The following is a 23,521-nucleotide window of genomic DNA, read 5'->3' on the forward strand; positions in this document are numbered from 1 at the left end:
TACTAGTTGGTCGCCGGGTTGTTCTTTAAACCTCCCCATTTGGCACACCATTCACAGAAGGCTTCAATTAAGGACATGAACAATTGATAACTCACAGTGGCCGCGTGTTTCGGTCTTATCGCGACCTGGTCACGAGCATGCTGATAACGTGGATGCCAAGTTGTTCCCCGCTTTTTTAACTCCCATAGGGTCATTCAGTGGACAGCTGCTGCTTCCAAGAAAGCGTTTATATTTTTTTTTTTTACTTGTGGACGGCTTCCGAGGGCTTTCGACGGAAAAGACTTTTGTTCGCTAAGCATAAGTTTTTTTTTTACCTTACAGCTGTCTTTAATTGCACGCACACGACTATGTCTCACTTGAGTCCTGTCAAAAATTTAAAATAAATTGCGGATTCGGATAAGCTGTTGGCAAAATTCGACTGACAATCCCTAAACAGGGGCCACACATGATGCCGCCACAGTTTTCTCCGTGGATGCTATCTGCTCTCCGAATTTAGAACGGCATCCCTGGAATAGACTCCAAGAACATGCCTCAATTATCTATTATACAGACAGCATTAACCTACATGAGCGTGAATTACCCTACTACGAGGCACGTTTACTGAAGTCACCTCTACATAGGATCGCTATTCCTGTGGTTTCTTAGTTCCATGAAGAGGCTAGCTATTTTAATGGCATTTAGAGGGAGTAAGTTCGTCAACATCGGCCCAGCTGTATGCAATGAAATAGGCGATGAGCTACATACTACGGCACTTTCAACAACAACGGACAATTTTCAGACTCAAAGGCAGCATTACAAAGCCTTTGTACGAAAAGGATTACTAGATCAAGAAAAACTATTTTGGCCCACATATAGCCGCTTCGCATCTAACGCTGGAATTGTAATAGCATTTCAGTGGCTTCCATGGAGGACATTGCCCTTGCCTTTCCTCCTCTCTCTCTCTCTCTCTCTCTGTCTCTCTCTCCAGGAAATTGTGAAATAAAACGTGATGAAAAGGCGGATGAGGCAGCCCCAGAGGGCCATGATAGCATAGGATTTATAAAAGTGTTTTTCACTAAAAGTGAAGCTTCAGCTTTGGCGCGGCGCTATTGCTTAAGGAACGGAAGAAAAGGTTGCCTTCACCTTCTGTCAACTACAAGCTTTCTGTACAAAATCAACCCAGCACTCCAGTCGAGACTACCACAATGCCTACCATAGCATCTAGAGGTCCTCTTCCACCGGCTTCGACTAAACGTTGCATATGCGAACAGTTTACTTTTCGCAATGCCTAGACATGTGACAACTGCGGCACCGCAGAGTCTTCATGGCAGATCTTGTTTCAGTGCCTGATTTACACGATCGACAACGGTATCAAATGAACATTGAACAACTCGACCAAGGCCCACTGACTTTGACACGAATGTTGGGTCCCTGGCCTTGCCCATCGAAACAGCTGAAAGCCCTGAACTTATGTTTTTTTTTTAATATTGAATCAATAGGTTTGCTATATAAACTGTCACCCACCTCCATCATCTCATCAAGAACGTGTGTGTGTGTGTGTTTCAAGTTTAAACCTTAAACTTTTACCAATATTGCCTGTTCTCATCACCTAGGACACTTACTCTGCTACCAATCACCAAGATTTCCGCCTTCTTATTTTTTTTCTATTATTCTGCCCACCTTATTCGAGGACCTTTCTTCTCCCCCTCTCATTCCCTGCAGCGTAGCATTGAGGCGAATATATACGCCAGCTGATTGCACTACTTTTCAATAAAGAGCATTGTCTCTCTCGCTTCCAACATTATTTGATTAGACGAGCTCGATGAGAAACGCTAGGGTGTTCTCATAAATTTTCGCTTCCCTCTTGAGTAAGCGTTTTAGGATGAGGTAATACGGCTCGACAGGTGCTATTCCTAGGCCCGACCTTTACGGGCTGCACTCTAAAGCTGCGTGTGTGAAAAAAAAAAAAAAAGGTTACCCAACGCTGACAGTTTCCTGCACAGCTAACTCCGCAACAGGAGCGGAAACTCAAGAAGGAAAGAACGAAGCTCTCCTATCTGGAAATTTTGCTGTAATCGTGCCAGCCTGTGCTTCGAGGCAAAGGCTTCACGTGGCCCCAGAGTTGCGCAAATAAACGCCATCACGATTCATCCAACTTGCGATTAAAATGCTCTACCCAGAGAACAGAGCCTTCTTGCTAACGACTAACGCGTGCCGCGATTTCCAGAAAACGCCGCCGTGCGCCCAGGTGTACAGACCGCTGCGCGCGTAAGAGAATCTGAACGCGAAGGCAGCTCTAAAAACGTGTTTGTTCCCGCCGAGGCCCCTGTCTTCCCTGTCGAAAGTAGTCTAGGAGCTTTCAGCCGAGCAAACAGAAGAGCTGCGGGGGTGAAAAATAAATACCAAGCAAGATGCTTCTGATAGAGGAGCCTGTGCGTTCTGGCAAGAGCGCGTCTTCGTCTGCGACGCCCTTTGAGGCGAATTCGCCCGCCTGCGCGGGACACACGCACGCACACAAGCAGCAGGGCACCGCGCCGCGGTTCGCCCTGCACTCGAGGCTCCCCGCGAATCGAGCGTCTTCTTCTGCCTGCGCACAAGAGAAGCCGGCTGTCCCTGACAGACAGTCGCCCGGCTCGGTGCCTTGGAGACAGCCGACCAAGACGACTGTCGCTCTACCTGAGCGCGCCGCGCTGGGCACCGGTCCGTGCGCTGCCGGCGAAACAAAACGGCACCTTCGAGCACGCTTCCCAGAAGATTGCTTCCGTTTCCGAGAGAAATGGCATTCATGCTGCGTCAGCTTGGTGCGCATTGAGCGAAGGGTGGAAAAGAAACCAGAGAGGCAGGTTGGCTATAAAGGCGTTCGAGGATTGCCGGCGTATATACGGAAGATGCGGCTGTATGAGAGTGGAACCGAGCAGCTTCCATAATTGAGGAGAATGTATTTGGTGCGGCGCCGAAGCGCGGTCGACTATACCGCGTCCTCTGTGAACGATGTCCTCAGAGCATCTATCTGTCGAGCGCACGAGCTGGAAGTTCATTGCTCTCACATTTCGCGTGCCATGCATGCGTCGGGGCCGGCGAAAAACAAAAACAAAAAACTTGCGCTATAAAGCAGGGACTGAATTCACAAAGTTTTTGTTTGTGAGAGCTGTTTCCCATTCGCTGGCCTCATTCCCTAATATTAAGCCCAACATCACCATTACCTAGCATCTGTACTTACAGAGAACTATATTAATGTAAGTTGTTTTTTTGAATGGGTGCCCAGTTTCAATGCCGCAATGCGATTCAAAAATCAATTTTAGCTGTGCAGGAGGCTCTGCAAATGGGTGGTTGATGACAAGTACGTGACATTCATTGCGGTGACACAAGCCGAACGCAAAACTGGCATGAGATCGATTAAGAGGGGACCGAGGCTGGGGCCGTGACGCGGTCAATTTACCCCCCTCTCGCCCCCGTCTCCCCCTCTTCGCACTCCCTGCCTTTCATGCACTAAGCCTCATTGAAGTCCCCGACCAATATCGTTGCCCATCGCTGCAGAATAAGGTTGTTGCGTATAGAGTGGAGCAATGCCAGCACCTAGCAACAAGGTTGTTTCCGTCCATTGAAAAACGCCGTGCTGGCGGCGCTGGACGGAAATTTTTTTGATCATTTCTGTTTCTTCATCCGCTACCTCAAGTTCGCTGCAGCGCGACGTACTACACCGGGATGCAACCAGGCGAGCTTCAAGGTGTACTGTGCGCGGCACTTTGCTTCTCTTGTGCACTCACCCACCGATATCCTTCAGCGCCACTTGATGGATATACTCTGGGATGGGCCTGACAGGAGTGGATAAGTTTTCACCCGCCTTTTACAATGGTCGGTGATAACCTCATCTCCAGGAAGCTTTAGCTTGAGAGTCATGGTGTGAATCGGCTATAGACGCTACGTGCGTGATCTCAACACGCTGCGCTCTAGATATTTTAACTCCATTATGTCACTGTTAGCGCTAACTGTGCCCAACGACAGGTGTGTAAAGGAAGTCGCTATGAGGCGAATCTGCTAGGACTTTCAGAATACAATTGAGCGCGGTTATAGGAAGCAATTTTTTTTCATTCATTGGATCAGCTGGCATTTCCTGATTTTCTCTCACTGTCAAGTGCTCGAGGGCAAAAAACTTCCGAAGGAAAATTGCTGCGCGACTGGCCGCTCGAGGCCCTTTGCGGGCTTCTTTCACGCTCGAAAAAACACTTTTATGCAGCATGTATTGAGCAACAGAAAGCTGTATCGGGAGCTTCTCATATTGCTCTACAATTTTCTCATTGACACTTTTAATTTAATTTTAATAATTAGATAGTTATCTAATTAGGCGGATTGCAAAATATAATCTCAGTATCTTCAAGCGAACGCAAACAAGATTACCTTAGTTCTGTCCAACTACGTAGCATTTGCATATTTTTAAAGCTTAGTTCAAGTTAAGTGCAACACCCTGTATATAATTCTTAGGTACTCTGCGTATCGGGAGTGGCACCAACGACGCGCAAAAATTTACGAATTCGCTCAATGGTTCCATAGCGAACGGTCTTCCCTGGTAACCTTGTTCAATGAAGAATGCCCCGCCCTGCGTTTTAGTGGTTGCAGATTTTTCCTCTTCGTGGTGTGTGGAAGCGCCCTGTTTCGTCACCGAATACGGCAGGACGTGACTTTTCATGATCGAGAAAGAAGCAGCAGCACAGCAAGCAAAACATATGCAGGAAAATTGCGCGTGGCGGACTGAAGACCGTGGAACTCAATGTGATCACGCGTCCGGCCAGTTGTAACGGCCGCGGTGCGCTACTCGGCTAGCTACAGTTTTTGCCGCTCACTCAAAGTTTTGACATGAGGAATCGTCTTCGCCGAGACCTCGACGAAGGCAAGTCTTTTCATCGAATCCTATCACAGCTGTCGGGCTCCGACGAAGGAGATATAACGCCTTTGTCCTCTACATGAACGTTGTGTGGAAAAAAAGAAAGTCATGCTATTGCTTCAGCGGAGTATAGAACATAGAGACGCGCATTATTTCGTCGCTAATTACATTTACAACCCTTTTCTAATCAGAGACGACTATTTCGCAGGAAAGGTGTTATATTTGTGGCATCACTCTACTAATTGGGTGTTTGTTCAGAAAGCTCTTTAGAGTGCGCTGAGCAAACAGTTATCACGCCGGCATTCACGTAGTTCTCAAAGTATATAGCTTGGAGAAGATGGAATGCAGCAGCGTTTCGAGATTTCTTAAACGTTGGAAGACACAGGTTTGAACCATGGCATAGCCTGAAAAAAGAAAGAAATAATAGTACTACCTATAAGCCAACACTATACAGTCGAGCACGTCTACAACGAACGTCTCTACAACGAAATGACCTCTATAACGAAGGAATAATTCGGTCCTGGTTCTATTGTAGGCTGTGCGGTGCGCGACCTTTACAACGACGTGATCGGTATAATGAATGATTTAGGAGGCTCCAAGCACTTCGTTATAAAGGCGTGTAACTGTATATACTACTATGGCACTGTAGGTTCGTACGCTATCGCTCCGGATCACCCTGGGGATGTGGGGCTAACTCAAAATTTAGCATAAATAGTGATTGTTGCACAAGTCTGCCAATTTTCTGCGCACTCACATCATTACGAACAAAAACACGCCGAAACAGCTGAGTGGTCGTGTATACCAGGTGTTTCTGCTAACACTTTAAGCAAGCCTTAAACATCGGCTGTGATAGATAGCACAATTCTGTTCCTTGAGATGATCTACTCCAAGAGAAGGGTATTACTTGCACGATGAATTAAAATGAATAATCGACTATTTAACAAAAATGAACTAATTAGGTTTTAAACTAATAACCTTACGGCACATATTCCAAGCTACAAATTGTAGGCGATGAGACTGCAAGGTATATCCACTTGAAGAGAATTCGGTGGATGACACCATTTTCGATATAGGTGCCATCAAACTTGGTATGAAATAAAAATGTGTGAATTTCAGGAAGTCAGTCACGTGACACACACACGTATATACGTGTGTTTACATTTAAGCGGATCCCACGCATTGTGGGAATCAATGTAAGCGAACCTTTCTGTGCTATTTGTGACAGCGAACGTTTAATTTCTTCAGCGTTTAGTCAAATACGAAATTTGTGATTTGATATTAACCGTTACCTTGCGTGCACCACTACTGTGTGCGCGCGTAGTACGCAGAACGCACGGGGAGGCGTGTTTGCTTGAGGCGTGTACGCCATTGTTGATAATCTCTGAGAAGATTGAGCCTTGTCATTGCCTCACATAACACTTCGCGTCATGGCAGAAGTGTTAAACTTTAATTGAATTATGGAGGTGTACGTGCAAAAACCACAATTGGATTATGAGGCACGTCGTAGTGGTTGACTCCGGGTTAATTTGACACATTAGTGTTCTTTAATGTGCACCTAAATGCAGGTACACTAGGGTTTTTATATTTCGCTCCCTTCGAAATGCTGCTGCCGCGGTCGGGATCAAACTCAAAGCCGCAAGCAATGCCACAACCACAAAGCTACCGCAGCGGGCGCAAAAGTGTTGATTTGACGTGCGACCGCTTCCGTAGTGTCGCCTAGACCATACGGCGCTTTTTGCGCAGACGCAAAAAGCGCCGTACGGTCTAGGCTTCACAAAAGGCGCCCCTCCCCCTCCTTGTATGGGAGCTGACAGCGGAGAGTGGCAAGGCTGTTATTCGGTTCTACCCAGTCTCTGCCTCCTCTCCCCCTCCTCCCTCTGGGCTTGCACGTTAGTAGACAGGTAAGCGTTGCAGTTTCTCCAAAGCTATTGCGGGGGGTCACGGATAATTACAGCTGTCAAGCGGCTACTGTGCCGGCACCCGGACATCTTCAGAAGATATTGTGCACATGCGATGCGATCGAAAGTTCCAAACGACTTTCTCGTGTCGCCTTTCATCACTGTCACGCGCCTGTCATGTATATACACGCTCTGAACCACTCTACGACGCGGCGGAAAAGACAGCCACAGCAGCAGCAGCAGTGGAAAAGTCGAAGGAAGAGGCAAAGGAAGCTTCGCTTCTAAATGCACTGTCGTTTCACTTACTCTTTAACACAACGTCATTTTATGGATTGAAGCCCTAAAGTAACTGGGCCGCCAATGAATTTCTTGGCAAAGTTAGGGAATTAACACCTCTCAACTGGTGTCATTCTGGTGTCAGCCGCACGCGAGAGCGACAGGAGCGGGCCAGGAAGAGAGGAGGTGACCGCCCGCCGGGGGACCAAGAATACTATAGATACGCATGTGGTTACGCAACTAGGCCGCGCTGACCATGCCGCTGGTGCATCTCTGGGTGAGCTGGTGTCAAGAGTGCATTTTTTCTTCTTGGTTCCAGTGAAGGGCCACTCAACTTGTTTTCGGCATGGCGATTCTTATTTTTTTCTCGCTTCTTTCTGTTAGGTGTAATCTATATATTTCCTGTGCCATTTAGTCCTACGAGATAATTTGCCATGCCAAAATAAAATCACATTGGCAGACGGAGGTATTAAGAGAGCACCTGATATTCTTGTAAAGTGAGAGGCGCAAGATTTTCAGGGCACCCAAGGGGCAGATGAGAGATCAAAACTTGAACCAGGGTGGTCTGTGGGTTAGGGCCACCAAAGCCGGAGCGTGCCGCGGGGTTTTAGCATACAAGATCGACAGACAACCGATCCCATACACCCCCGCACGCGGAAGCCTTGGTGAGCCCCCGACCCACAGATCCGGGTTCCAGTTTTGCTGTCCCCGTCCCCATTGCTCCTTTGATGTCCTGAGGGACGTTGTTTACCCTTAGTATATGCGCAAATTCTCGCTTCCTTCTCGGCGGCCTGGCAGAGGAGGCTGTGGTTAACTGTACTAGCAGCTGGATTTGCGCGCGCAGAAAAACACGTGAAAGAAAGAACAGGCGGGCCCTTCTCGAACTACAGCCGTTCTGGAGTACGCGCTCGCTTCTCTCGAGCGAGCGCGCGTACTCCGGATACGCTGTGCTCAAACGTACTGCAAGGAGCGCTCCCAGAGGGAACAACATTGTAAAGGGGAATGCCCGCGCTGGCGAGGACCGGCCACTGACGGTAGTCGCATTACCCCGTGCGCCCAAAAAGCAAAAGAAAGGCCATCAACGGCGCTCTTCGCCCTTTACTTTCCCTCTCGCGCGTGATATCATCGGCGTAAATTCAATATACGCTACCCAGCCACAGGCGCCCCAAAGAATGCAAAACCATGGCCAAATAAAAAAACTTCGCCCACCACCGCCACAGCATTGCTCGCGCTGCAGGCAATCCAAACCCCAGAAAACCAGCTCATACGTATAGCACGGCGTATTAAGTTACACCGCAGCATACCTGCAGACTTTCCAGAATTTTTCGGGAAGTTTACTATTTAGGCCCATTCTACGATTTTATTAACGGTGCATCAGATTTTACGAAAAATTTTCGCGAGAAAGTTCCGCTCGTCGGTGGCCAACGCAGTTATTGAAAGTTTTCTGATGGTGAAAGGACACCAGAGGGATGCTTGCTTGAAGCAACTCATTGTTTATTGCGAAAGCAATCATATGGCCACGCCAGGCGAATTTCCGTCGTCGTCACCGTTGGTGTCACCATGATGTTCCGTTCCAAGTGCGATAACATCGCGGCCGCGCAACAATGCTGTAGGTGCGAGTGAAGCCTTGAGAGGGTGAGCTGAGAAGTATGGTGACTTGATCGGACGGTGTCTTTTCGGGCTCGCAAGGGCGGGGGGTGAGCGGGGCGATACGGGCGGGCTAGCCGGGTTGGGGGGGGGGGGGGGGGAGGCTGGGAGTAGCTTAGGGCGCATCTACCCTTTTACTCCAGCTGGGGCAGCGGCTGAGCGCGGCTGCGCGCGTCCTGTCTTGGAGGCTATCTGCGCTGGGTCCGAAGGCTAGTCGGCTGGGTATAGCTGATGCCTTTGCGTGGGCTGTGTTCGCGCGCACCTTGCTCGCGTTGAGGCGAGATGCAGCACAAAGGGGAATTCGCTCACCACTGCTGCCGCTCTTCATTACGCCAGCGTTCTGATAACGAGTGCCCGCGGTCCTCGAGTGATATGTGTTTGCCTGTGTGAGCGTGATAATGTGCTTGTTAATTTAGTTAGTAAGCGAATGTTTACAGCAGTTTATGCAGCTGATAAAACGACTAACTTTATTTCGTATAGCTGTCTAATAATTTGCTATCGCAATCAATATTTCGCCTGTGGGGCGCAAGTGGGACTTTTCAGACTAATTCCCCTAACAGGCCAAATTGGCAACAGCAATGCGGCTGAAAAAGTCAGTGATAACCTGAAAACAATGCGTTCCTTGTCAGGCTCTGCGGTTAAAAGTTGGTTGCTGTTTGTGTGCTTAATTAAATTAAATTGTGGGGCTTTACGTGCCGAAACCACTTTCTGATTATGAGGCATGCCGTAGTAGAGGACTCCGGAAATTTCGACCACCTGGGGTTCTTTAACATGCACCTAAATCTATATATAAAGTACACGGGTGTTTTCGCATTTCGCCCCCATCGGAATGCGGCCGCCGTGGCCGGGATTCGATCCCGCGACCACGTGCTCAGCAGCCCAACACCATAGCCACTGAGCAACCACGGCGGATTCTGCTTGTGTGCTGTGTTCAAAGGTAAATGTTCGATAATAAAATGCATTTGTACCCTACAAAAGGTTTTTATACTCCGGAAAAAAAAAGAAAAGGAAACATGTAATACCCCGAGCCAACACCTCCTCCCCACCACCCACCTCCCTTCCCTTTTGGGGGCTGTGCTTGCGTGATTATTACGAATTTTAAGGTTGTCTGGTAGGCAGGTATGCAGTAGCGGCAGAAAGCTCATCTCTGCTCTGCCTCATCAAGCAATAAACCACGACATAATACTTCTCTGTATACATGTACAGTCACCTAATAGGTATCTCTCAAGAGCACGCGGACCCGCTCATATATCCAACGGTTCCATTATTTCAGTATACGACGCATTGCATTGAAACATCGGCAGAAGGCGCAGACAGTACCTACAGAAACACTTACGCGCATACAGCTAAACTTTGACCGCCTCTGCCACGGCTATTCGAACTCTCTGCACCAATCTATAACGGCGTGGAACGTGCTTATCACTGCGGTATCGCGAAACCTTTGAACCTGGTAACTTGTGCAAGGTTTTGCACTCCACACAGGCTCTGAAAGCGGTTGTGTCTGTGCACATATTTCGGAGGCAAGAAAATCAAATACTGTAACAGAAGAGACAAGACGGTGTGTGCCTTGCAAAGAAACTCTTCATGAGGAGGAGATTGCGGTATTCGCTGTGAGAGTCCGGCTAATATCGCAGTAAATCAGCTAAAAGCCCAAGAAATTGATGACGCCTTCTGTTCCTTCAATCTTGTCTTGCTTGGGAGTATTTTTACGAGACTTAATGAATCAATCACAGAACATATGAAGCCTTTTTTTTTTACTGAAGCATATTGCAGCATGAAAATATTGCAGGTTTCTTTATGGAAGGATTTCATTGCCGCGGAACATTATCTTACTCTAAATACTACAACATAGCTCGCACATTCATACGAATGCAGCTAGAAGTCGTGGCTTCAATCTGCCGTTGCGAAGCGTCAGCTTGCTGCAGCTAGCTACAGCACCTAGCATCGCCATAAGCTTCCACACGACGTAGCGATACTCAAAGATGTTCCAAAATAAACTCTCAGAAAAATTCCTTTCACAGGAAGCACCTGAACCTATATGCTCTCGTGACGATTGCGATGAAAGATCGCCAAGTCACTTTTGCCACTTCGTCTCCCCCCCCCCCCCCCCCGCAAGCCGTATTGATTTCAGTGAACTGTATTTCAAGGCTGTTACTTATTGGCCAGGATCACACAATAACCAAAAGATCATCGTCAAGTGGCAGACAGTTGTTTGATTGATTGACAGAGTTCAACGTCCCAAACAATACTGGGGCTATAGAAAACGGCATAGTGAAGGCCTTCAAATTATATTGACCCACCTAGAGTGGCACTGTATTGGGGGTCCATCGTATCACATATGCTACGCGGTTTTGATAGCTCAAAATTTCAATTTAAATACGCCAAACCAAACGCATAGCCTATATGGACGGTGTGCGCCACCTGGAAGGGCACCACACATAAGGGGGTGAATTTCAGAATCGCGGAGGTGAGAAGGCGCGGTTGTCCCGCCTGTACGCCAAGAGCGGCACACGTACGCCACTGCGACATCTTTTGTTAGTGCGCTCGGGAGAAAATTATTTCTGTTGTGGAAGTGCCCACAAAAGAAACCCACTCTACGAGATTGGACATGTTTCCGATGCGTCTCAGATTTGAATTCGTCCAGCCCGCGTATGTGCGAGCAATGATTTCCCCAGACAACTGTGACTGTTCCCGACTATCAGTGCAATGCGTCGCTTCATATATCTTACAGTTGCCAACCGCTGACTTTCTTGCACCATCTAGTTGCCGTAATGCGCATATTGTACCCGTTCGACGAATCTGCGCACTCGGAGGAGCGACAGCAGCCGTAGATTTGTTTCCAACGTGTGGAGTACACAGCAGTTGTTATAAATTACGAGGGAAAATGCAGGACGAGCGCTACAGTCAACACGCTACACGCAGAAACCGCAGAGGAAACAGCTATTGCGCTAGCCATAGCACAAACACAAGCGTTCATAATCATCCGTGACTCCCAGAAGGCCATACGAAACTTCGCCAACGGTCGAATCTCCCCAGAGGCACAACGACTCCTAAAATTAGCTAATAACCGCGGCAAAAGTGTCGATCTCATCTGGACAACCTCTAACACACTACCAAACCGTAGCAATCAGGCGGCGCACCGCATTGCTCGAGAGCTTACGGACCGAGCATCGGTTAGCCCGGCCTCACCGACTACCGATGAGTGGGAGTGGGAAGATCGAATGACCAGATTTCACGAAATTACACAACGCCATAGATTGCAGAGGCATACATTCCCGCCGCCGCACCCAAAATTAAGCAAAAATCAACCTGTCGAATGGCGGCAGTTACAGGCCAGGTCCTATCCGAGTCCAGCTATTATGCACCTTATACATCCAGATTTATACACGACGGACAAGTGCAGACATTGCGACTCTAGAGCCACCCTGGAGCATATCCTATATGGGAACGTAAGGCTGCAATACAGGATAACGGTGATGCAGCCTCAAACAGCGACAGCCTCCGCGCGCGCTGAGAGTCTGCGTTGCTCAGCTCGGACCTGCAGCACCAACTCTGCGCCGTCCAGCGCGCTGAGGAAGCCGCCAAGGGTCAATAACCCTTGGCCGAAACCTAGGCGGAGTCCAGGCCCACCTCACCAAATCGCAGGGCACTGAATAAAGTTATTTGAATGAATGAATGAATGTGGAGCGCACAGAACTGCCAACCCGGGACAATAGTGACACTATTCAAGCCGTTGGTAACGGAAGTTTGGTCGTATTTACGGTGGTATGTAGTCCCAGTGGTGTACATTCTATAACAATCTGCTTCACGTACCATTCGTTTCGCCGCTGTATTGGGCTTGAGGGATGACGCCCCGCAGTATCGCTTGCATGGCACACTCGGCATGACTGATAGCAAAAGAAACGAAAATTGGGAAGTGAAATAGATTGTTACAAAATACGGCCCCAGAATTAAGAAAGGCGCGAACCGGCATTCAATATAATGTTTTGGCCCACTAAGCTAGGGAAGTTCATGGGATAAGAGAAGACACATAAAGATGCTGTGTATGCATGAAACCGTATGCATGCCTCTTTTATTGCAAGCACCTTGTGATTTATCTGCACACCCCGCCACTGTACCCGTCAGCACCGCTGTAACGGCATTCGACTAATCGAAGCACACGTTTCAGGGGCACCTTACGGCGCTCCACCTGGATCGGAAGAGTCGCCAACGGTCGAACCGCTCCGTCCCCTTCCTGACCGCAGCCTAACAAGGCAGGAGCGGCCTCTCCTGCTGCACTTCCGGATCAGCTGTTCCTGGACGGCATCCCGGAGGGGCAGCAAGGGCCTGACTCCATTTCCGGTCTGCTCAGTTGAGACGAGGGCGAAACAGTCGATCATCTTCTTCGTTTCTGCCCCGCTTTGTCCAAAGCGAGGGCTTATCTCTACACATTATTTCGACTTCTGGGACTCCCTGTGGTCTCGGCATCGCAACTAGTGTTACACGGCCGGCACTACCAGCTCCGCCTCCAGTCACCTCCTCACGTCACTGGAAGACAGGGGGCTCTTGCGTAAATTGTAAATGCGCCGCCTGGTTACCGCCGGCAGCCTCTGTGACTGCCTCGATTTTGTCGCTCTTCTTTCTTCTTGGTGCACTTTATCCCCCTCCGCAAGGCGCTGAGTCATGCTCGCTAAAGGGTTGCAGAACATAGCGCCTCTTCCTCTTCACAATCACTATCTCTCTTTTTCTACCTGTGTTGAACGATATGCACTATCGAAAACGTGATTAACAGCCTCATATTTGCTCGCGATAGTTATTCCCTGCTGTAAAGTGCCGCCTCAGTTCGCCGCAGTAGCTCAGTGACTATGTCGTTGCGCTGCTAAGCACGAGGTCACGGGTCCAGTACCAGCCGTGGCGGCTGCATTGCCAAGGGGGCGCACCGCAAAAAAATTAATCCGGAGTCCCCAACTACGGCGTGCTCCATAATCATATCATGTTTTGGCACTTAAAACTCCAGAACTTAACTTCATTAATTTTAATAGCCGCCTCCGATGCACTCTCACAGGACACTGTTTTCGCTTTCGCATTCAGTGTTTTCTAAAAACCGAATAACATTTCATTGTTTTTCTGTTTTTTTTTGTTCAAGTATGCTGCCTATGGCCAGAAATAAAGCTGCGCAAGTTGTTATAATTTTCCTTGATGTTAAACTGTGTTTGAGCCTTGCAGGGTTAACGTGAATGCAAAAATGTCTACGAGAGTGGAGCCCTTGACTTTGTTTTTGCCACCAGATCGTCGTAGAGCCACTGAGCAGCCCGATCGGACATATGCGTCACACAATCGCATTTCTATAACATCGAAGCAGGATATTGTTAAGTTTGTTTACGAATGCATTCATGTATAAGCTCTCAGAATTTGCTACTCGCATGCTTTAGAGTTACCAATTTCTTTTGCGTCTAAATAGGACGCAAAACATGCTCTTCAAAAGGGCCGTGCTCTTCAAAAGAGACGTTATACAGTTCGCAAGAAACTTTACGGGAGCTGGCATGGCGAAGAAGCCTTTTCTTGAGCTTTGACTTCGTGCACCAGAGGGAAAAAAATAGTGTCAGCTTGCAACAAAAAGAGCGTCAGCGTGCACTTAAGGCTGTTCGTGTAACCGTCCAGTCTCCCTACGAGAGGCAAGGATAAGCGCTTGCGCGGAGGTCAAACAGCTGCAAGGGAAGTGCACTTGCGGGAGCCAAGGAAAATACACTTATTCTTTAAAAGGTTTGCCACTCCTGCGAACGCTTACGCCAGTACTGGATGAGGGTCAACCTTATCAAAGAGCCCCTTTAGAATCAGCTTAAGAATCACCCTACAAAGTCCCAGTCAGCGTCATTAAAAGCGTCTCCATACCTGCACTACAACAACTCGCCTTCCTTGTTCTTCTGCTTCCTTTTTTTCTTTCTTCTGATGTTTGCTCTGTTTTTTTTTCTGGGACACTGCGTTTCGGAATTCAGGGCGTTGACCCAAAAGCAGTTTCTTGCATTTCTGAGTCCACCGGTACAGTTCAAGTTCTCCTCGTATTTTAGCTTCGCGTAAGTAGAGAAAGTGCTTAAGAAGTTTCGAAGGAAGAAAAGGAATGGGGGTTGGGGGGGACTGTTTCAGGACGTTGCTCTTTCCGTTCACTAAGATTAGAAGGAAAGATGAAGCTTGAGTAGACACACTTTCTTTTTTTCTAGCTTCTCAGAACAAGGCGGCGTTCATTATTATTAATAATCGTTAAAAGTAGTGAATATTTATACTCGGCTGGTCTGAGTGCACTCAACTTTGCTTAATAGTCTGCTGGAGACTCGACGTAAGCGGAACTTCAACAAGGTCGAATACCTCTGTCTCCAGGGTTTTAAATTTCTTTCGCCAGCGCAGCCACGTCGTCGTCGGGGAACAGGGCGGATCGTTTTCAGCTCATAAACCCTTCGGACGACCACGGGTTGCTCGTGCTTGTTTACTCCAGTGCAGGTCCGCTGCGGAACAGCGCGCCACCCTATGCGCAGGACAAGAACGACCCATGAAGAAATGACTCGGGGCAGCGCTTGCTGCGGCACCGAGTAATGGCCTAACGTTGCCCCCCCCCCCCCCTCCCCCTTTTTTAAATTTATCTTATGATTTCTCATTTGTGTTGTTTCTCATTGCCCAGTGTGGGCATCGTCCCCCTTTGGCTTAACTTGATCAGGTTAAGCCGCAATGTGAGCCAGAACCAGCGCGATGACCTCATTGTGAGTCAATGCAATCACCGTTGTACAGTCATCGAATCTATCAAGGGCGAACCACATACACCCTCAGCTAACATGGACCCCGTGCAGCGAAACCCACTCGGCTGTCATGCGCGCATTCCTTTTCCTTTGCCGCACTTTTCACCCTGTAACTCGCCCTCTACGGTCGGTTGTGCCGTAGCGGCAGTGAAAGTTCATCGCTTACGTTTATTGAGACAACGCGAAGAACAGTGCTCGAGAGAGAACAACACGAAGGACCGCATGTGCATCACGAAGGTTCAGCCCTGTTTCTTCCTGATATGCCAGCCTTCTCGCTTTGTCTATCTTTCTTAAAGAGAAATTTTGATCCTCTGCTACGTTCCGACTAAGCGTCATACTTTCAAACAAAAGTATACTGAAAGCATGACGAAGTGGGTGCTTATTCGTATTCATTATAGTAAGGCGACTGAGACTAGGATGCAGCGAAAGTGATGCCACGTTTCCTTTCGCTTTATCCTCTTCTCAGTCGCCTTTCCATAATAACTATAAATCAAGCTTTTTTTTTATGTCATATATCATCTTACACTAGAATTAGCCCGTATAGTACCCGCCGTGGTTGCTCAGTGGCTATGGTGTTGGGCTGCTGAGCACGAGGTCGCGGGATCAAATCCCGGCCACGGCGGTCGCATTCCGATGGGGGCGAAAGGCGAAAACACCCGTGTACTTAGATTTAGGTGCATGTTAAGGAACCCCAGGTGGTCGAAATTTCCGGAGTCCTCCACTACGGCGTGCCTAATGATCAGAAAGTGGTTTTGGCACGTAAAATCCCATAATTAAAAAAAAATTTGCCCTTATAGTAGAATATACTAACAAGATGCCCTGTACAGCTGTAGAATAAAGAAAGAAAATTTTAAAAATTCGGGCGAAGAAGGCCATCATTTCCAAGCCTCATCGATAGCGACACGTACGCCAACTCCTGCGGCACGATGCCTGTTTTCTGCCAAATGTAAGCATGTTTGCTGAACACGAAGGAGCCGGTGCGCAAAGTGGAGATGTAACGATGGGGTCGTTCCATATTCGGGATGATCATTTTTAAGTTTTGCTGAATTTTTAAATATCGCTTTTCGCAAACAATTTATTTGCAGTCCTTGAGTTGAATTATTCAAAGAGGCGAACATTACTTGCGCGAGAAATCGAAAGCATATCCAACTAAATAACAGAAAGTCCAGTAATTATCTTCTGAAGTAATTACTTTACGACACATATTGCAATTTACGAATTGTAGCCGGTGAGTTTGCCAGGCGTATCCGCTTGGAATGAATTTCCAGAATGACGCCAGTTTGGAGATATGCGCCATCAAACTAGCCGTAAAAATGCACTGTTGTTCCACTTTTTTTTAACAAAACGTTATTTTATGCATTGAAGCACAAAAATGATCGGAGCGCCCATGTATTTTTTCGAAACCTTTGGTAAATAACATCTCGAAACTGGTGTCATCTTGGAAATTAATTTCAAGTGGATACGCGTGTTGCAAACTTACCGGCTACAATTCGTATACTGTAATATGTGCTGTAAAGTAATCAACTAAAAATGAAACTAGTGTTTTTTTTTCGTAATTAGCTGAGTATGTGTTTTGATTTCTCATGATAGTAATGTCTGCTTCTTGGGATAATACAGCTCCATGACAAGAATTATGCTATCTGTCACAGGCGATGGTTAAAAATTTCATAAAGGTTAAAATGTATCACACCGTAGAATAAGCGTTTGAGGACGCAACAACTTATGACCACTCTGACATTACTCCTGTTTCTTACGCTCGTGGCTCTAAAGGAGGCGTTAGCGCTGGGTAAATGATACCAGTGACTGCAATTTGAGTACGATCGTCACCGCGAACGAAGTTCATTGTGATGACGTTCACCATGGACCAGACGCATTTTCCGCCGCATTAATCAGGGCCGATTTTAATCGAGGTGGCGAGCGAGTGGCTAGGCGGCACATATCATCGTCCAATTTTGCTATTCCGCTCTGCCGGAGGAACATTTACGGACCTTCTGGGAATTATCCGACGTGCTCAAATGTTTACGAACGCCGCTTCCCTTAAAACTCCATCCGCGCGTTGAAGCGATACTCTTCTACAAACTTGACGATGTAATGTTTACTGGAATTCTGCTCCACTCGATGGGAGTCTTTGTAAGACGATAAAAGCTCCTGACGACGACGAGATTGTTCTCTTGCACGACTACAGCGAAGGTGTGCTAGACAGCGACAGAGCAGTCCACGACTGTTGCAAGCGCTATTCTTGAATGTAGCATAACGAATGTGCGCATCATGGCCGTGTTGTCTCTGATGTTGCGACACTAAAGAAAAAAAAATCCAGCGGCAGTGTACTTAATATGTGTGCAGAGCCGAGTGCAGTATCTTTGGGCTGCAGCGCAGAAAAGGGCACATAAGAACGCAAACAGCACACGTCAAGAGCGTTGAACAAGTGAATTGAGATAGTAGAACAAAATAAACGACCTCATTAACATTATCTTAATCTATCCTATTCTATGCTATTCCACTATACTGCGAATAAGCGTGCGCGGGGGAGTCAGGCCGCTGTCTCAATCAAGTGCTCAGGGCAGCATAAACATTATGGGGGGGGGGGGGACGGAACAACATTAGGTCATGCACCTTGCTGTTTGTTCTAAAAGGTAGCGGCTGCCTGCCACTCTTTGAAAGAAACAGCAATTGCGAAACAGAGTGGTGACAAGACAACGCGTGAAATAATGGACGCGGGAGAGATGATGACTACAAAACAGGTGCGTTAGCCTCCTATCAATTGCCCTTTCGGAGGAAGAACTTAGTTGGCGTGGTGCGAATATTTAGCACGTTTTTCGATGTACGCGTGCGATGCATTACGCGAGCATGGCGCGCGCAATTCGAAGACGTGGGTTCGTATCTCACCTATGACCAGTTGTTTTTTCATCCACTTTCATTTCCATTTATTTAAAAACGAACGGCAGATAACTTCCCCTATATGCTACCTCTGGTGTCATTGTTTGTTGCCTTCTTATGTTATATATATATATATATATATATATATATATATATCACCAATACATATGCAGTATCTGCCCAGGCGGACATCATTTGCAAAAGAACAAGCACAAGGCGATGTAGTCACTAATTGCAGTAATTACATTCAGTAACTTCTTCGTTACAAACTTTAAGGCACATAATTATATTGTAGAGTTAAAAGGAATCGTCACAAAGGTACAGTTACAAGTTTCTGCATTTCGAAATGGCCGCAAAGCTGGCACCAAGTTATTTGCTCTATTTACGGAATTACGCACGCGGCTCCACCGTAGCGCGGCTCTCCGTCCAACCAATCTCACCATGCATGCTGGGCCACAAGCGCCATACTTGTGCTGCATATCATCAGTATGTCACTTGTTTTCTGACAATGCTTGACATATCATTTGGATAACTGCGACTTTTTCAGGTCTACCATGTGCACCTACTCGTAGTGCATGCTACTACTTGACCTGCCGCTTTTCGCATATATTACGATGTATTTCATGCATGCCGTCGCGAAGAATAGATAAATTCGTTTTTCTTTATACAGAGATTGTTAGAAAGATATTTTCCCGTTTTACATAAAAACGGAGGAAACATCAGTGCAGCTCACGACAGGGTCAACTGTCGTAAAGACGTAAAATCCTTGAGCCGGAACGTAGGTTGTGCCGCCCGTAGAACAGTAATATTTCACACGGTAATTCGTTACCGTATGATATAACGTTTGCAAGGGTTAAATTGCAGTGTTCTTAAATCTCTTCTAGAGCCGCATATATTTACTTTAGGCGTCGCTATATACAGCCACACTTCTTGGTAAGTAAACAGACCCGTGAAAACGACTCTGCTTGGTCGCGCCCTGGGACGTCGCAAAGCAGTAACAGCAACGGCAAAAGCAGCAAGAAATTTATCGCTTAAAATTACGGTTTGCAATCCTGCAAGGGAATAAATAGATTCAAGGAACTCTTACAGTTGTAGCGTAGAACCCAAAGAGATGTATTTCGCTAGAATAGCAGCTTGGGCTTGTTGGTTTTCCATCCTGCTAGTAACAGCCTACATTTTGTCTACATTTGCGCTGTTACTAGCAGGCCAAAGAGATAGGAATGGCGAAATGTTAGAAGCGAAACGGTAATCGGCACACCAATTTATGAGGCGGCACTCGTTACTGTCATACCCGATCTCGCAATCCTGTAGACCGCAGCAAGCGCACTAGCACTCCGGCCGGCTTTAGCGCATGCGCCCGTTCATTGTGACCATTTTGCTAGTATCACATGTAGTATTCACAATCGCGATAGCCTAGTTTCAGCCCGTTGAGCCTTTTGTCGGGTTCAAGTAAAGGCCTAGATTGAACCCTAGAGACAACCTGTGGGCTATAACCCCCTAGTTTCCACCCTCCATGTTTCCTTCAATAGCAAAGCTGTCCTCCTTGTTTCTACGACTATGCCATTGTGGCTTAGAATCTGCATTATAAACAACGAAGAAGGGCAACTGCTTCTTCAGGCAATGCGTAACCGCACTTTAAAGACTGGTGGAGTGGTTGTTACTTTTGCACTACGCGTTTATACGCATGTAAGCAAAATGATCTTATTCGGATTGCACAACTACAAACAGTGTAGGTGAGAACGGCTGTGCAGAGTTACGATTATTAGGTACAAGAAGTACTTGACATCCCGCTTTCTTCACCCCCCCCCTCCTCTCGTTAGATCAGTTGTTACTTTCTTTCTACTTTAGCAATTAGAAACGCACAGGATCGGGCCTTCCGAATTACTGTTCAGAGACAGCGATTATTGGACAGTCGCTTGTGATCATACCAATCCCGTCCAGCTTTTTTGATACGAGAGAAAGGGTGCATTGTGAGTAAGACGAAGAGCGGCTACAATCCAGCGGCACATTGGCGATTGTTACATTTAGGCGTGTTGCGGCACACCGACAAAGGCTTAAAACGAGAAGTTACGTGCTTTATTGGAAGTTGCTGTGAACCTCCACCGTCATATGTTGTCCTTTTTTCGGAGGGCATCATCTCGTTAAGTATAAGCACATCTTGTTTCGCACTTCACTACTCGTTTTTTTCTTGTGCATTCTGCAAATCAGCCGAATAAAGAGCAAACTAAATGCGAAGTTTACCTGACACGCGCATACGGTCATAATATTTTGCTCTGCAAATAAAGAATGACACCGCGGGATCCTCGGATGCAGCGGAAATTGTGGCAGAAGGTGAACGAGCTCCTTATAGGCTTACCGAGGCCAGCACACTTTCCCGGGTGCACGCTTTTTGCTGCTTCCCGTGCGCAGCTTCACCCTTACTTCCGTCGCACCCGTGCAACGGAAGTTGCGGGGCCACATGTAGCAAAAGCTGAGTAATAATTTGGATTTTAATGAACGGGGTTTTACGACACCAAAGAAGAACCGCCGCTACACGAGAAATGCTGCAAAGACTGCAATAATTAATTGTGACCACTTGATTCTTTTACGTGCATCTTCACATAAGAATACGAGCGAATTTGTGTTACAACCTCAACGGAGGGAGGTTGCCGCGGTCGAGAACCGAACCCGCGGCAAGCAGCGGTACTTCACAGCCACTGAGGAATCGCGGCGGGGTGAGAGAGGGGACAAATCAGGGCATTAATTGTTCTTGGTGGCTACGAACGCGCTTCAAGCGTCTACAAGGCACAAAATAATTGACTCACTCGCTGTTTTCGGGCGCACTACTGCCGCTATACGAAAAATAAGAATTTCAATTTTGTGCGTGCGCCATACCTACTAGGTAACTGTTAAAATAACGGTAGCCAATGGCCGACAACTACTCCTAAGTGCTGGCACAGCTTAGCTCGACCATTATTTACGGACACACGCCACGGACAAAAAGAACGTGACCACGCGTGTGCTGAAGAAATCCAGAACAGGCGACAGCTCCATACCTACTTAGCCTGCAGAGCGCGAAGAAAAAGACGCGCGAAACACACAGGAAAAAGAAGTTGAGGCGAGAAACGAAGCGCAGAGAGGGGGAGCAGTCGGAAACAAAAGAACGGTACTGAAAAGAAGCAAAGAGGAAAACATTCAGCGCAGTACCCGTGGTCATCGCGGTCTCCGAGTAGTCAGCGGCTTGGACCAAGAGAGGGAAGCCGGAGAACGCAAGCGCACTGACGAAGGCCACGTACAACAACTTAGGGCTCGCTGGCCACTTCTTGTTTGGTATTCTCGCCGAGGCTTTCCGCGTCTGGCTAAATGAAAGTGGAAGCAGGCGCCTTAGGTGAGCTATACTGTCGGGGCTTCCCTTCAGGGAGACGGTAAAAGCGCGGAGCGTGGCAAGTAGTAACAGATAGTGACATTCAAGGCGCAGCGCCTTCGCGCTGAGCTTCACCGCTGCAGCGTGGGGCTGGAGATACTGGCCACGACCCTATCGAGGTGGAAATAATGCTACGTTCGTACGTTGTACGATGCATAAAAATGGGGGTTTCCTCAGTATGCTGAATATTCTGCTGCGTGGGACACATCCCCACGCACGTTGTCAGCTGTTATTCAGTCAGAAATGCAGCACTATAGGTACTGCTTTCCGCTGTGAATAATTACGTGCGAAGATACAGCCTCTCGATCACACTTTGCGTGACTGATAGGATCAGCTGCCCTGTTTTACTGAAAATCCGAATAGCGGCTTGTAAAAGACCTTTCTTTCCAGCTTAATTTGATGCGTGCGTCAGTCACTTAGCTACAACGAATGCAGGCCTGAAAAAATTTATTGACAGGTATATCCCGCGGCATTGCGGGTGATGAGCGCTGGCTAGATTATATTGCTATTTTAATGCATTCTTCGGCGAGTACCCCAGGCCCGTCACGAGAAATTCGCAATGCCTTGTATCTGCACAAAGATGTGTAATTTGTAAACTTAACACATTTCGTCGTTATAATAGTTAAACGTAGATTATTGGTAGCTTGATAAGCGAAAAGGCTCATTTTAAACCACCCAGAAAAATAAATAAAGAGAGAATACCCATAGAGATAGATACACAGGGCTCCTTAGAAAATGCCTGAAGGAGCTCATAGTAGGGGTGGGTCAACTGAAGTTTGGGGGTGAGTCAACTTGAAGTTTCGGGTGGGGTAAACTTGAAATGTGGAGGTGGACAAACTGCAATTTGGGGGTGGGCAAACGTAAATTCGGTGGCATGCTTACGCACACCTAGACAACTCCAGCTGAGTTTCTGCATTATTTTCAATTCTCGAATTTGATTTGAATTGGCCTGCCACGCACTCGTGTGTGGGTGACGATTATTTGGGTTTCTAACGGATACAGGCAATGTGCAGGTGGTGTTCGCATGATTCCGCACGCTTGCTCGCACTGAAATTGAGCGTTTAGAGAACAAAGCGCAAAACTTATTTTCACACTGAGAAGACAAACACATGGACGGACGATGCACTCGCCACTAATTCATTTTCTCATTCATTTTTATTTCCTTAAGGACCCCACTAAGGGGCATTGCATAAGGGGTGATTTGTACATAAAAAATACATTTGGATGCATTCGCTTTAACAACAGAGGTGATTTGTTAAGTTCGCGATGAAAGTTCATGGGTAGGTGATGGAAACATTAGAGCTGGGAAGGTCGTTCCAATCTTTGGCGGCACAGGGGAAAAAAAGAGGCGGAAAAAGTGACAGTTCCGGGCCTCAATCCTACAACGGTTCGGAAAACGAAGCGTTCACTTCGCCGCTTACGTCACTAAATGTGCCACTCCCAAGCCAGAGGTGAAAGAAGGGGAGGGCGCGACCAATTGACGAGAGGGTGCTCCTTAAGAGGACGCTTTAGCTCTGGCACTCCTATCTAAATACATGTAGAAGAATAATTCGTTTTTCTCGGCAACTACTGCACCGAATTTGACGAGGTTTGTTGCATTTAATAGAAAAACATTCTAGCGACTGTCTGGTTTGAATTTTTATTTCGGTTGTCAATTCTTTATTAAAAATTGGCAAAAATTGCAAACTTTCAGAAAACGAAACTGTCAAGTTTAAGACTCTAACTCAACAATAAAAAATGATATAGCAATTCTGTGAATTGCACCTAATAGTGCATCTACAGCGGACAAAAT

At 47.2% G+C, this 23,521-nt stretch overlaps 1 protein-coding gene across 1 annotated transcript in view; it reads right to left on the reverse strand.

Annotated features, from left to right (window-relative positions):
* LOC126548314 (substance-K receptor-like) overlaps positions 1–23,521 on the reverse strand; it is a 619,244-nt gene that overhangs the window by 111,393 nt on the left and 484,330 nt on the right. The window lies entirely within an intron of this gene.

Source organism: Dermacentor andersoni, chromosome 1, assembly GCF_023375885.2.
Source record: "Dermacentor andersoni chromosome 1, qqDerAnde1_hic_scaffold, whole genome shotgun sequence".
In the NCBI taxonomy this organism is placed as follows: domain Eukaryota; kingdom Metazoa; phylum Arthropoda; class Arachnida; order Ixodida; family Ixodidae; genus Dermacentor; species Dermacentor andersoni.